Consider the following 15,520-nt stretch of genomic DNA (forward strand, 5'->3'; position numbering starts at 1 on the left):
TTTACCCATGATTCCAAATATTGAAAATTATGTCTGATCTGTTTATCACAAAAGCAAGAAGGATGCTCTTAATGAAATTATGATACAATTTGCCTTTGTTTGATGATGGCCTTAGCATTATTAAGAATAATTAAGGTAATACCTACCTTTATGCCTGTGTAGACAAGACCAGATAGGCATATCACCAGAATTGGAGAATTGCTAAGAGTATGCATTTTCTTCTTAGCTGAATGAGGAAATGGGTAATTCCAATGCACCAAATATTTCAGGTAGAGGGATGGATATATTTAATATATTTATATTATATTCAATACAACATACTATATTTTGATCAGTTAAAAAAGGAGTTAACCTAAAGAACATGATTTTTGCACCAAGATAAAAAGAAATAACTAACCTTGCCTACAGAATGTTGACACTGCTTCATCATGTAGTCTCAGTGCTGTAAAAATGTCCTTGGATATTATTATTATATAATTTCAAAGATAATAACCTGCATATATAGAAACCAAATATGTTAATTTTATAGCAACAATAGTATTCAGGAAAACAAAAATATTGCATGACTTTCCTCCAAGACTAGAACATTTTGAAATAAGAGGATGCCATGGTAGTTTTAAAAAATCTTGTGTATATAGAAGTAGAATAAAACTGTTATGTTGGAGCCATAATCATTAAAAAAAAAAGCTACAATATTATGCCCAGAAAGACGGTCTCATTTTCTCACTTCCTTTTGGCAGTCCCCTAGCCTGCTGTAGATTGAAGAAAATAGGAATAAGCATCTTTCGACCACAAACAGATGTGCTTGATAAAGAAAATGTCAGCAAAAATACTAAAGCAATGTGTCACAGCAGCTTTCTGACAGATAGAGGGAAAAGGTAAAAAATGTTCTATCATGTCCGACAAGGTGTTCTTTTTGAGATTTAAAGATCACTGTGCAACTTTAAACATGTTTGTCACTTTGGCTCTGACTGGAGCTATCTGGAGCTTCACAAGAACTTTATCAGCTCAGCATAGGGGGGGAAAAGAAAGAAGCCCATTCCCATTTATCTCAGCCAGGTTCCCTTCAAAGCCAACAAATAAATTACAGTGTACATTTGATACAAATTGATTTCTTAACTCAAATAACAATGTTGTCCTCCCAGTCAGGCCATGTGTCACTCATTCGCGAGTCTGAGTGAAAGGCTCAATCTGTCTGTGTGACAGAAATAGGCCTGACGCATCTCACCGAGGAATGCTAATAATCCAGGCCTGGCCCAGGCCTTTGTGGGCCAGCCCCGATAAGGAAAATCAGCCCGTCCTGTCACAGAGCGTGTGAAGGCCCCATCAGTGTTTGTTCCAACAAGCTCTATGGGCCTTGGAGTCGCCATCCTATTTCATGTCGGAAAATAAGATCCGGTCACTATGGTTAAGATGCTGGTGACTATGATGAAGCTGAAGTGAAAGGAAACCCATTGAATATCTTGAACTGATCTTATCAGTGGCTGGAGAAATGAGATATTGGCAGGGGCTGTTGAGATTCTTACAGCTGAGCAGGTTAATAAGGTTGGGAGGCAGGCCACTAGCTAATTGGATTTGCTTTGGCTTGATAAACAGTGGCAGGCCTTTTGCAGGAAAAAAAAAGAAGGAATGAAAAAAATATATATACAATCTGGCTTTTTTCTGTCTCCCCCAGTTTTGTTTCTTTATAAGTCACAGAAGGGGGAAAATACAAAAAAAAAAATGCTGTTTTGAAGTTAAAGGTGTCTTCCCTAATTCCCTGACTGAAGAGGCCAACACAGTCAAAACGGCAGAGCAGTAGTGGTTGGGTGTTCTGATTTTAATCAAACAGCATTTAACCTTTCTGACCCCCTGAAGTCAGTCTACATCAAACATCCTCACTCTAAGAGCTAACTAGAAGCAGCAGGGATTGAGGGGAGCCCCTGTTGAAACTCTGTCATCCTCTTGGAATGTTCTGAGGCTTTATTCAAAATTCAAAATGAAGGAAGAGATAATGTTTGACTTTTAGTACTGAGAAAGATGCACTGCACTGTGTTCTTATGTTGAATTTTTTTTCACTCTGAGATCCATTCCACAATATGCATATGCATATTTGTAAGAGAGCCACTGCCTGAATAAATATATGTTCTACCTTCACTTTAATATATGAAATTAATCTGGAACAAAACTATCAAGTTTTGTAAATTTACCATTTTCATGTTTTATAATATATTATGATAGTGCTAGCATCAGTATCTAACATTAATAACAGTAGATAACATTTAGTTATATAGTGCTTGCCAAATGCCAGGTATGTTTTTTATCTTGTTTTATCCTCACAATAACGCTGGAAGATAGGTGTTATTTTTATCTCCATTTGAAATGAAATGAAAAAACAGAGGCAAAGAGTTTAAGTGCCTTCCCACGGGTGATACATTTCCTAAGTGTCTAAGGCCATATTTGAACTTAGATACTCTTGATTCCACATCCAGATCTTGTACCACTCAGTTGTCCATTTGTATCTCTTCACATTAGGAAATGTGTAGAATTCACAATTAGTCATGCTCTACATTTAGAATGATTTATTATGATCTAAATGGTTCTTTAAAGTCCAAATTATCTTAAGTCAAATTTTTGTTACTGTAATTGAATGATATCTTTTGAAAGTTGTTAAATCACTTTTCTAGGACATTTCTACAAATTCTTTTAGTGAATTTCCACGTCCCCCTTCTTTTGAAATTGCTAAACTAACTTTTTCAGTTGTTCAGTGTCTTCTGATACCATCTCTTCCTGGGAGGAACTAGAGCAATTTTTCAAATTACAGTATAAAATATGCATACATACATATATATAGATATAGATATATTAAATAGACTTATTGTATATATATATATATTATATATACACACACATGAAAAAATATACTATAACATTTTCATTCCTAGAAACTTTCTTAATTGACAGATCCCATAAGCCTCTTTTTGTTGTACTAGTTATGTTGTGTCCTCAAAGGCTGTTCTGTCAGATTTCACTCTCTAATAAGTGCTACCAAACTATGAAAAAAATTAAAAGAAAGAAAAGAATAATTTTGAGCGTGAGTCTACCAACTCTAAACGTCAATCTACTTAATTCTTGAGGCCTATTCTTCTACTCCTAGTTATAAAAACAGATGTCACACCTTTTATCTTACAATCACTCATTATTTCTACTTCCTTGGTCAACACTCCAAAATTATTTTGGAATATAAGTTATTAATATCCCATCTAAGCCTTATGAACCCTATTCCTAGACCTCAGCCTTACAATGATCTCTGAGCTCTTTATTTTCCTAGCAACTAATCCTGTATTATTGACTACACGCTCTTCCTTTCTGTATCTTGTACCATTTGGTAAACTGATTCAGCTCTATCCTATCCACTATTCTTGAATCCCTTTCAAGACACAGATCTCTTTCACTAGTATGTTTGTGCTGGAGGAAATCACATCACTAGGCTGAAGGGTTACCTCTAATTCCCCCTAATTGATTTGCTAGCCCACTCTTTACAGTGGCTCTTCTTATCACCCTTCAAGTCTTTCTGCAAACCTCCTACCTCCACTCTCCCTCTCCTGAGGACTTTGCCTCATATTTTACCAAAATTTTGAGATGATCCAGATATTCTCAGTTTCTTAGTTAATTTACATGTAACCTTTACTCAAGGATCTTTACAATCCTAGATATCTTTCTTTAAATACTCTCTAGTTTATCAATGTCTTTCTTAAAATGTGGTAGCTATAATTTTATACCATATTCCATATTTGCTCATAGTATAAATAAAATATCATCTTCCCTTCCCTGGAAACTCTACCTCTTTCTCACTATATCCCAATATCACATTATTTTTACAATGACATACCACTAATTCATTTTAAACTTTTAGTTCCATATAATGTTCAACTCTTTTTTCAAAGTACTGTCCCATTATGCCTTCTCACAGCCTGCACTCAAAAATATGGCATTTTAGTTTTTTTTCTTTTTAATTTTGATGCAGCTAGATAACACAATGTAAAGGGTGCTGGATTTGGAGTCAGAAAGACTCATTTTTCTGAGTTTCAATCTAGCCTCTGACACTTAGTACCTGTGATATCCTGAGTAAGTCACTGTTTGCCTCAGTTTCCTCATCTAGAAATGGAGCAGGTAAAGAAATTGGCAGACCAAAAAACAAAGGCAAACCCTTCCAGTAACTGTGCAAGAAAACCCAAAATAAAGTTGAACAAGGCTGAATAACATCAGCATTTAAATTTCATCTCAGATTCAGTCTAATGTTTTAGCAAATCAAGAACTTAATTTTATCTGTTTTTCCAGGTATGAACTCTCTTTTTTAATTTTGTGACATTAATATATTAAATAGTACAGGGCCAAACAATGATGCATGGGATATTACTCTAAAGACCTCTTTTCAAATCAAGAACTATCCTTTAAGTCCGGGTTTTCAGCCAATTCCAAATCCATCTATATTCATAGTTCTCTGTTTTGTTTCTCAGGAATATTTGAGATATTTTATGAAAAATCATGGCAAAATTTAGAAAAAATTATATCCCTGTCATTCCCCTCATCTACCAGCTGAGTAACTTGAATGAAAAGTGAAAAAAAAGGAAAAAACTTAGGCACTTAGGCTGTCCAGACCAGTTCTTGATAGAGCCAGAATAATACTACTCTCCTTTCTAGGTGCTCAGGTTACCTTCTCTTCTCTTCTCTAATAATATAATTTTACTAGGAATTGAAATCAAACTTAAAGATCAGAAGCCCCATTTTCTTCTCTATTTTATGGAAAGAAATGCCTTTGCTCTTCTCCAGTACTAAAGTGCCTCTTTGCTACATATATCAGTTCTTGCAAATATGTATATATGTATGTATGAATTTATGTATGTTTATACAGTTTATTTGAGTAAGAAGGCTTGAATTCCTGAAAGGTAATTACGTAGCCACTTCTATTTACTTGTTTTGGTCATCACTTTCCTTTAAGTCTTTTTTTCTGTCTTAGTTTCAGTATAAAGTCATCCTTCTTGACAAAGAAAATAGAAATCAAACAAGAATTGATAAACTGTTTTCCCTTTTGTTCTTAGCTATCATCAACCTATCCACCCCAAATATCAGGCCTAGTTCATTTTTGATTCTCCTCTTTTTCTTAATATAGCTAACACAAACTCTGACCAAGTATATTCATATACACCTACCTACACCTTCATACCCATACCCCACTCAACTTCTGAAAATACTTTTGTGGAACTGAGTTTATCTCAACATCCTCAGCTCATTCTGAGTTTCCACACTCTTGATTCCATTTTTCAGGATATTCCATATATTTATATTCATCAGCGAATCAGCCCTTATGATTATTCCTGACTTATTAGTGGCAATCAGATGTAGAATAGAATAGAATTTTCCACTGTTAGTTCCATCATCATTTGATAGATGAACATATCATTAAAACAAATCAAAAAAATTATTAAGTGCTCTTTTATTGCAGAGAAAGAGAATTCAAGTAAGATAATTTGGGACTTTCATTATTAGTATGTAATAATTCAGTGCAAACTCTGTGATTTTTCCCCAGATATCTGTGTCCTCTTTATGTCCCAATGGTCTGTTTTAGATTCCAACAGACTGACCGCTGTTCCTTCTTCTACTAATCTTCAACTAATAAATGTTCTTATGTTTTCCATTCTCTCCTCATAAGAGTATACATTCCTAATATTTGATGTTATCCTAAACCCTTTAGCTGCTATCTTTCCTGTGGATAAGATATATACATAGAATGTGACATTCAGCCATGGTTTTTTACCACCAAATCGCAATGAAACGTGTGAAGTAAAATTTTTCTCCTTGTCAGGATTTATAGTTTCCTTTTCTTGTTGCCTATACTGTGAGCATTCATTTAAAAAAAATCAACCTTGGATTTTGTCCCTGGTTCCTTTTGTTTGATTTGGTTCTTCTGTGAAATCTTGGGTATCTTAATTATTGTCCTTCCTTCAATATAGATACAGTCTATGCTATCTTCCTTGGGGAAGAGATATAGGTCTTTTTTTCCGCCAGTTTTTTTAGTACATTTTTACCGAGTGATTTGAACTCATGAAACTAAATACCATTTTCTCATAGGTTTTCTGAAGATCATTAACCTTGTCAAAGATAATAGAAAAAATTATTTGAGCAGTTTTACTTTCTATCTCCATCATCCATTATCACAATCTCATCTGGTCTGAACAGTGGTACTAACCCCCAAATCATTCCCTATGTTCATTTTATTTCTAGCTAAAAATGCTTTTATTCTATCTTCTGTTTCTCCCAATTTTAGACCTCTAACCAAATACTATCCACTATGTTTTCTAAACCTGGTTCTTGAATTTCTCTATCTGACTATCAAAATCAAGCACTTATTAATTACCAAATACTATGGCAGAAATTGATTGGATTATAACCTCTTCCCCAACTTCAATCCAATTGGTTCATTTTTAAATAAAACACAACTTTTTAGAGTTTATGTTGCTTTTTCTGCTTCCTATGCCTTTCTTTGGTATCTTCTTTGTTAAAATAGACAAGGTTTTATCATTTCCTTGACCTTTTCATTTTAATGTGCCAATTGATTAGATTTAGAAGACCCTAGGCAAATATAGTTATACCAGTCCTCTTTAATTTTATTCCATCTCTAGTTCCAGAGTCTGTCATTGCTCTAATTTAAGCCAAGGTGCTAAAATCCTAATCCCTTTCTTAGACACTATCTTTTTGATCAGCTATTCACTTTCTATATATTACTTTCTCTCACCCAAGCCCTTGGCTTTTATCAGTGCCAGTCATGAAAATACCTTATGTCCTTAAGGCCTTCAGTTCCATGCCCTAGACATTAGAGGTGTTTTCTTAATTCTTTCTAGCAATATTATCTGTCCTCTTGTACATCTCTAAAAGTAAAAGGAACCAGTATTATTTTTCTTGATGAAATTATGAGTGTAATTAAAAAAACTTCCACATGAGTCAAATAATTATCTTATTTTTAGAGCTTAGTGATGATCTTTTTGGAATGGAAACCTAAATTCTATTCAATAAACATTTCTTAAGAGACTGCTATATTTAAGGCCCCAAGAATGCAACAATGAAAATGAATAGTTTCAGTTTCTGCTCTTAAAGACCTTATAGATTAATAGGAAACAAAAATCATAGTTGCTAAATTAAATGTAGTAAATATGATTAAATATAAAGGAATAATTCATACAAAATTCAATAAGTATTAAAAAAGAAAAAGAGCACTTTTAGTTTTGTGTGGAATACAGGGAAGAATTAAGAAAGGTTTCATGAAGGAAGATACAAAGAAATGTGGCTTTTCTGTAAAGACATTTTGAACATAAATAAATTGAGGGGAAAGCAGGGGAATCTATCCCTACTTTGAGGATAGCATTAGCAAAAGCAAAGAAAAAAACAGGGCAGATGATTGTATATATATACACATGCACAATTATATACAAATATTTTAAATACATTCATTGCATTATTGAATTTTATCAGAGAACTAGCCCAGCATCAAAATAAATTTGTCTGACAATCCCTCCTCTGACAATCTCTACTGTGGGACCCCAAGCAAGTCACTTAATCCTTTACTGTTTTAGGCAACTCTGAAACAATGACTGACCATTTACAGAGGACATTTTCTCTTTGAGGAGCTCCATAAATTGATGAAATTACAAGTCCAGGCGAAAACAAACAATAGGATTCAAAGCAGGAAATAACCTTTAAGATTACCTAGGCCAATTCTGTAAATGAGAAAAAGTGAAATACACCAAAACTAAACAATTTGCTCCAAGTCTTGAAAGTCATAAAGAGTAGAACTAGGATTTAAATAAATTTCATCTGATTACAAATCAGTACTTCTTTCACTGTGCTATAACTCCTGTGATAAAGGTTAATTTTGCTCATAGATTTATGAAGGAAAAATAAAGCTTGTTTTCCTATTTATTTTGGTGCTGTACATAAGGAAAAATGACACTATCAGATAGAATCAAGAAAATATTTCTGATGATAGGTATATTTGGGACAGAAGGACACACACATATATTTGCGTGTAAACTTTTATATAGAGTAAAATACTAAAAATTTATTATGCTGGATTTTATATATTTCATTGATCAAATAGTACATTTACACTTGAGCTCATATATTTATAACAAGTATAACCAAGTGAAAATGTATCAAATCTTTGTGGAAATGCTGAAATAGTTCTATTTTAGAGGAAAATTGTCAAAGCCATGACAATGCAGAATGGTCAGCTTGCTTAGCAATACTATTTTAGAACTATGAAATATTAAAGTTGACCTTGTCTTCTAGAGAGAGGAGATAAAAACAACTATTGAATAGTTAGGACAAAAATGATATATGGTGGAGCAAAGTGAAATGACTTAGGCCATAAAAGGAAAGAAAACAAATTTAAACTAAACTTTGTTTAAATTAAGAATCAGGTTTATTTGAAGAGAAATAAAAATCTTTCCTAGTGTTGGAAGTGTTTCTGAGACAATATCTGCTTTATAAAATTCTCTTTGACTGACAAAATCTTATGTATAATGATTTCCTCCTTTAACATAGTGTTTTATTATCTTTGGATACACTTCAACACACCACGGCAGCAGATGCATGAAGTAGACTTAGGGATATTGGAGAACATTTTCTACAATGGAATTATGATGAAAAATGTAAGTCAAGTAACTTCTCCTTTTGAATTTAACATGATATGCAAAATAAATCTGAGAGAATTCTTTAAAGCTTTCACTTAGGAGATCATAGGATTTAGTGCTGAGAGGGATCTTAGAGGTCATCCAGTCCAATGTCTTCATTTTACTGAGCGGACTTTGAGTGATTTGCTCTAGTTCACACAAGCAGTTAACAAAAGAACATGAATTTTAGTACTCCAAAATGGAATATGTACACTCGCACATTTATAATCTGACAATATGTTTTTTAGGTTAATTAGGACATTTTTGAAATTATATATATATATATATATATATATATATCTTTTAGATTTCTAATCTCAAATTTCATAACCATGTTTTATTATTCAGTTTTTTATATTGATCAATGAATTACATTATTTACAGATTGAATGTAATAGTTTTCCACACCTACATTTTATTTAAAAAGGAAAGAAATCAAAATAAAGAATAAATGCATTAATCTATCCTATTCAATTTTTTTTTATCAATGATAAAGAAAGTTGTAGGTGATGGAAAGTTACACCAGATAGTTTATATATTGGACAAAAAATTAAGATTAAAATTTAATTTCATTTTGTCTTCTAAATTCTGATACTTCATGTCATCATAGCATGGAGATGAAACTGTACTGGAAGAGAAAGAGTGAGAGAGTCAAAGACAGAGATACACAGAGAGATAGAATGAAAGACAGAGATAGGATCTCTTAACAGAATATATTTTTAAAAGCAAAGAACTAAAAAGAAACCAATTATCTTAAAAAAGCAATAAATAAAATGATTTTTTTTAAAGTTTAGACTCATGCAGATTATAGGCCTCAAAAGCTAGAAACGTCTAGGTGGATCAGTGGATAGACTGTTGTACTTGGAGCCAGGATAACCTGAGTTCAAACCTAGTCTCAGACACATACCTAGCCAGATAATCCCAGGCAAGTCATCTAACCTCTCTCAGTCTCAGTTTCTTTATCTGTAAACATGGATATAATAATAGCAATTACCTTCTAGGTGTTTTGTGAGGAAATGATGAGGCAATATTTATAGAACTCTTTCTAAGTTATAAGTAAGTAAATTCTGACTATTAGAAAGGACTTGAAGAAAAATAGTTTTAGAAAAGTTTACTAATAAGTTGACCATAGAAAGATGAATTTTTTCCAACTATAGAAATTCAAGAGGGAGGTCTACAAAATTGTGTTCTACATTTTGTGATCTGTGTCAGTGGGAAAACTTCCGAAATTATGGATTCTTCATATTGGCCATTGATTGCTAAATGATTTGAAACAGAAGACATTATTGACATAATGGATTTAATAGAAAAAAATACAAAATCCTGTGTTTAGTTTACTAATAGTCAAATTCACAAGTACAAGGAAATTAGCCTAAACATAATTGGTATAAAAAGAAATATAAGAATTTTAGTTGATTATAAATTCTATATGAATCAAAGTGCTTACAGCATTTAATGTTATGTGGCTACCAAAGGAATCAGTGTAAGCTTAAATAGTGTTAATAAAAACTAACTCCATTTGTGTGTGTGTATGTGTGTGTGTGTGTGTGTATGTGTGTGTGTGTGTGTGTGAGAGAGAGAGAGAGAGAGAGAGAGAAAGAGAGAGAGAGAGTCAAAGATAGAGACAGAGAGACAGAGAGAGAGATACACAGCGAGATAGAATGACAGAGATAGGTTCTTTTGCCCCTTTACCTGTCTAATAAAATCTTGGACCTCTTAACAGAATATATTTTTAAAAGCATAGAACTAAAAAGAAACCAATTATCTTTAAAAGCAGTTAATAAAATGATTTTTTTTAAAAGTTTAGACTCATAGGCAGATATGTGGTGCAGTGGATTGAGCACTGGCTGTGGAGTCAGGAGGACCTGAGTTCAAATCTAATCTCAGACACTAAAAAATTACCCGTGTGACCTTGCATACATGACTTAATACCATTGCCTTGCAAAAACCAAAAAAAGAGAAAGTTTAGACTCCAGGTTAAAAAAACCTTCATCTAGAAAAATGGAGATCCCAGTTCTATCTGCAAGTGTTTGACCACATCTATCTAAACCAACCAGAAGTTGTTATGTCCAGAGTTCCAAAGATAATTTTGGATTAAGGGGCAAAGTGCAACAGCATCCTTAAGGTTTAACATGGGAGCAGGGAGGATATGGAGGGAACTGGGTGGGCCATTACAGGGACCAAGGTGGTAAAAGTTTTAAAACTATGACACAAAACAATGAATTAAAAGGCAAAAAATACTTGGCTTGGAAAGAGTCTAAAAAAAGTAGTATTTCCTTATGGAAGAATAATCTGTGTAACTCCAAAGAGTACTGTATCAACGTATGGAAACCTTAGATGTATTACAAGGAGAAACCGTCTAAGTACTAGGACTGTCTAAACTTGAATGGCTACCTTGTGAGATGGTGACCTCCTCTTTACTCTCAATATTCAAGCATAGGCTTCCTGATCATTAGTCAAGTATGCTATAGAAGAGACTGATTCTGGGTGGGAGATTTAACTAGATGACTTCTATGTGATTATGTGGCATACTTAGGTTCACACAGCAAGTGAATGGAAACAAGAGGTTTGGCATTTACATTTCCTAAATTCCTGATTTTATATTGAACCTCACTTTGAAATAAGTATTTTCATGTGAGAGCCAATGGAAAAGAAAGGTAAACAGAAAAAGACTTTATATGTTGAAGTTTAAGTCTGCATATTGCCTAATGTCTATGGCAATGAGACTATGTTAGCAAACAAATGAAATAGGGCTGCATTTAAATTAGTACTGACAAGGCTAGTTATTTAATTTATGGAAATTCTTCCTTCATTCAAGTTATTATGGCTCATTAATAAATGAAAATAATTTTAATTATCACATCTGTTTGAATTGGATAGTCCTTACATTCAAAAGATATCATATCAAGCCTAAAAACCATCATTTTTTTCTTTATGTGTGAACACTAAACAAATGAAAGTTAAGTTTATAAGTTCCTGTTGTAGATGTTGTCAATTTGACTGCCACATATGATGATTAAGAAAAGCTCAACTTACACACTTGATTTCTGGCTGGGTATAAAAGTCTGTGTGTGAGGGCTTCTACATGTAGTAGGAGCATGCAGAAAAACTGGCAGGTTTACAGTTTCTGGGAGGTCTGCACCCACAGTGCTAATACATCCTAAGTGAGACCAAAGAGAAAGGGATTGGGAATAGGGAGAAGAACACTCATTTTATTTTATTTTTATATGGAGAAATTTCACTTTTGCAGCTCTTTTAATTTGAGAAAGTATGATTCAAATGAAGTAAGAAAGTCAACTCAGGCCTCAAAGGATCCCTACCATAAGAAACCAGCCAAATTTTTTTAGGGTTGTTTGTTGGCCTCAATGATGAATATAAAATGTATTTTAAACTTTTTTGTATAACAGTGAGGATTTTCCTATTCTTATTTTCATGGAGGGTATGCCTTTATATAATACTTCTCTGGTGTATTAAGAAGGAAGAAAAAAGGGAGAAGGAAATAGGAGAAAATGAAAATGCATGTTATTACAAAATTCCTCCTGGAACATTTGAAAAGTCTTCTTTTTCTTCACATGTCCATACTATTGAATATTCCAGCAGTTTGCTGAGAATAAAGATAAAATCAGTGTTAACTTCAGTGTAGTAACTAAGTATAAAAAGTAAGAGGCCCCTTTTCCAGTTTTTCCTAAATAATATTACTACTAATAAGAATAGCATTAAAATCTACCACTTATATAATACTTTAAGGAATGAAAAGTACATTCCCTATGTTCTCATTGGATTCTACATCCAAATTTCTTGAACTTTTTATTATGAGTATTACTTTTTTCAGGTTTAGGTACTGTTTCCAGAAAGTTTCTGTCAAAATTCACAAGTTGTTTGGAGATATATTTTTGAATGGCATCTTTATTTTTTTTCATCCATATGCACATGTATATTTTTAAGTTACAAAATTTCTTTCCACCCTCCATTCCCACCCCTTTCTCTTCAGTGGCAAATAGTCAGGCTAGTATTGTATATACATATTTTTGACAAACATGTTTACAGATTAGCCATTTTCAATATGAGGAATTAGGATTAATGGAAAGCACCAAATAAGAAATGATTTTTGTAAAGTGTTCATCAGATTTTGAAGGGTTTTTTTTAACTTTGTTTTGTTTTTCTCCTTCTATATGGGGATAACATTGTCGATAGCCAGTCTCCTATGATTGTCCTAGCTCTCTGAACTGCTAAGAGTTGATCAAGGTTGATCACTTCACAAGGTTGATCATCTCATAGTGTTCTCTTGGTTCTGCTTCCTTCAAACAACATTAGATCCTTTAACTCATTCCATTTTTCTCTAGAGTCCAACCACTTATGGTTTCTTATGGAGCATTAATATTCCATATTATTAATGTACCATAACTTGCTTAGCCATTCCCCAATTGATGGGCATCCTCTCAGTTTCCAATTCTTTGACACTACAAAAAGATCTGGCTTGAATATTTTGGAACATGTAGGACTTTTCTAATTTTTTTGTGATTTCTTCTGGATATAGTCCTAGAATTGGAATTGCTGAGTCAAAGGGAATGAACAGTTTTATTACTCTTTGGGCATAATTCCATATTGCTCTCCAGAAAGATTGGATCTATTCACAACTCCACCATCAATGCATCAATGTCCCAATAATCCCACAATTTCTCCAACATTGATCGTTTTCCCTTTTTCTCATCTTGACCAATCTGATAGGTGTGAGATGATGTCTCATGGCTATTTTAATTTGCATTTCTCTAATCATTAATTATTTGGAGCATTTTTTCATATGATTATATAATTGAAAACTATCTATTCATATCCTTGGACCATTTATAAATTGGGGAATGACTTGTGACCTTAAAATTTGATGCAATTATCTGTATATTTTAGAAATGAGACCTTTATAAAAACTGCTAGTGTGAATTGTTTCCCAGATTTCTGCATTCCTTCTCAATTTGGCAGCATTGATTTTTTTTTTAGTGCAAAACTTTTAAATTTAATATGGTCAAAATCATTCATATTGCAGTTTATAATGTACTATAATTCTTGTTTGGTCATAAATTTATCTCCTTTCCACAGATCTGATAGAGTATGTCTTGGTCTATTAATTTAGCCATGGTGTTACCTTTTATGTCTAAGTCCGGTACCCACTTTGACTTTATTTTGGTATAGGATGGGAGTTGTGGGTCTATGCCTAATTTTTTGTCAGATAGTGAGTTCTTATCACAGAAGCTGATCCATCATTCTATTTCTTAACCAGTACCAGGAAGTTTTGATGACTGCCACTTTCTAACATAGTTTTAGATCTGGCACAGCTAGGCCACATTCCTTTACATTTTTTCATCAGTTCCCTGGCTATTCTTGACCTTTAATTACTCCAGATGAATTTTGTTACTATTTTCCAGATCAGTATAATAGTTATTTGGTAGTTTGATTGGTATGGCACTGAATAAGTAATTTAATTTGGGTAGAATTGTCATTTTTATTATATTAGCTCTACCTAACCTTGAGCAATTAACATTTTTCTAATTATTTAGATCTGACTTTATTTGGGTGAACAGTGCTTTATAATTATTTTCATACAGTTTCTGGGTTTGTCTTGGGAAGTTGGAGATATATATATATATATATGTATATATATATATATACATATATATATATATATATTTAAATAGACAATAGTGTACATTCGATAACTAAATTAGATTTTCCACTTTCTAGAGGCAGCAAATGGCAAGGTAACTAGAGATCTAGGTGTAGAGTTAGTAACACAAGTTCGATCTGACCTCAAATATTTCCTTGCTTTGTGAATCTGGGCAAGTCATTTTAACTTCTGTCTCACTTTTCTCTGAGTAAATTGTTGTAACAATTAAAAAAATTCAAGATATACCATGGAAATTTAATTATTTTATTAATAAGTACAACTGATTATTTATAGAAGGATGGTCACTTGGTTGTCTCTGTTAGACCAAAGACCCCTAATGGTGGAGGACTCTCAGTTTATTTGTCCTTTGAAGAGTAGATATTCCTGAGGAATAGCAATAAGCTCTGATTGGCTGACAAAATGGAAGGTGGGCTGTCTTGGGGAAGCTAATGTACTCAAATCTAGGTCAAAGGGACATCAATTTCCATATTACTTATCTTGATAACAAGGAGAATGAACATTTTCTTAGATCTATCAGAGACAGAACAGTGACCAAAAATCCCATTAGCCCTTTAGTGTCTGATTAGATATTGATCTGGATAGATCTTTATTTCCCACACTGGTAGATTTCCAGATGAAGAAGCAGAAAAGGTGAAAATACATGGTCCTAATATTCATTTCTCATATTGCAGATAATAATAACACCTATCATTCAAGGTTATTGTAAGGATCAAATGGGACAACCATAAAAAGTGCTTATCACAATGACACGAATATATCTATATATATGTATGTATATATGTGAATATATACTATATATATAATATATGTATATATAAAATGGGTGCTATATCAATGATTATTTCCTCCCCCCTCCCTATTTACCACACAACAGTGAAAATAAAGAAAATAACCTTAGAACTGCTGGTGAGGCTTGGTAGTATCCACTAACCTGAGATAAAGTGCATATCATTCAGCTGGGACCAGTTCTGGCTACCCAAAAGTTAGATGTTACAGAGACTTAGACCAATGACCTCTTCCTTTCCCTGAAGGAAGAGGTCACTGTTCCAAGAAATAGCAGACAGTTCAGTACAAGCCTGGAGAATAGTTCATTACCTGGGGAAGGCTTACTCAGGTAGAGTGCTGCAGTAAA

Source organism: Macrotis lagotis, chromosome X (genome assembly GCF_037893015.1).
Source record: "Macrotis lagotis isolate mMagLag1 chromosome X, bilby.v1.9.chrom.fasta, whole genome shotgun sequence".
In the NCBI taxonomy this organism is placed as follows: domain Eukaryota; kingdom Metazoa; phylum Chordata; class Mammalia; order Peramelemorphia; family Peramelidae; genus Macrotis; species Macrotis lagotis.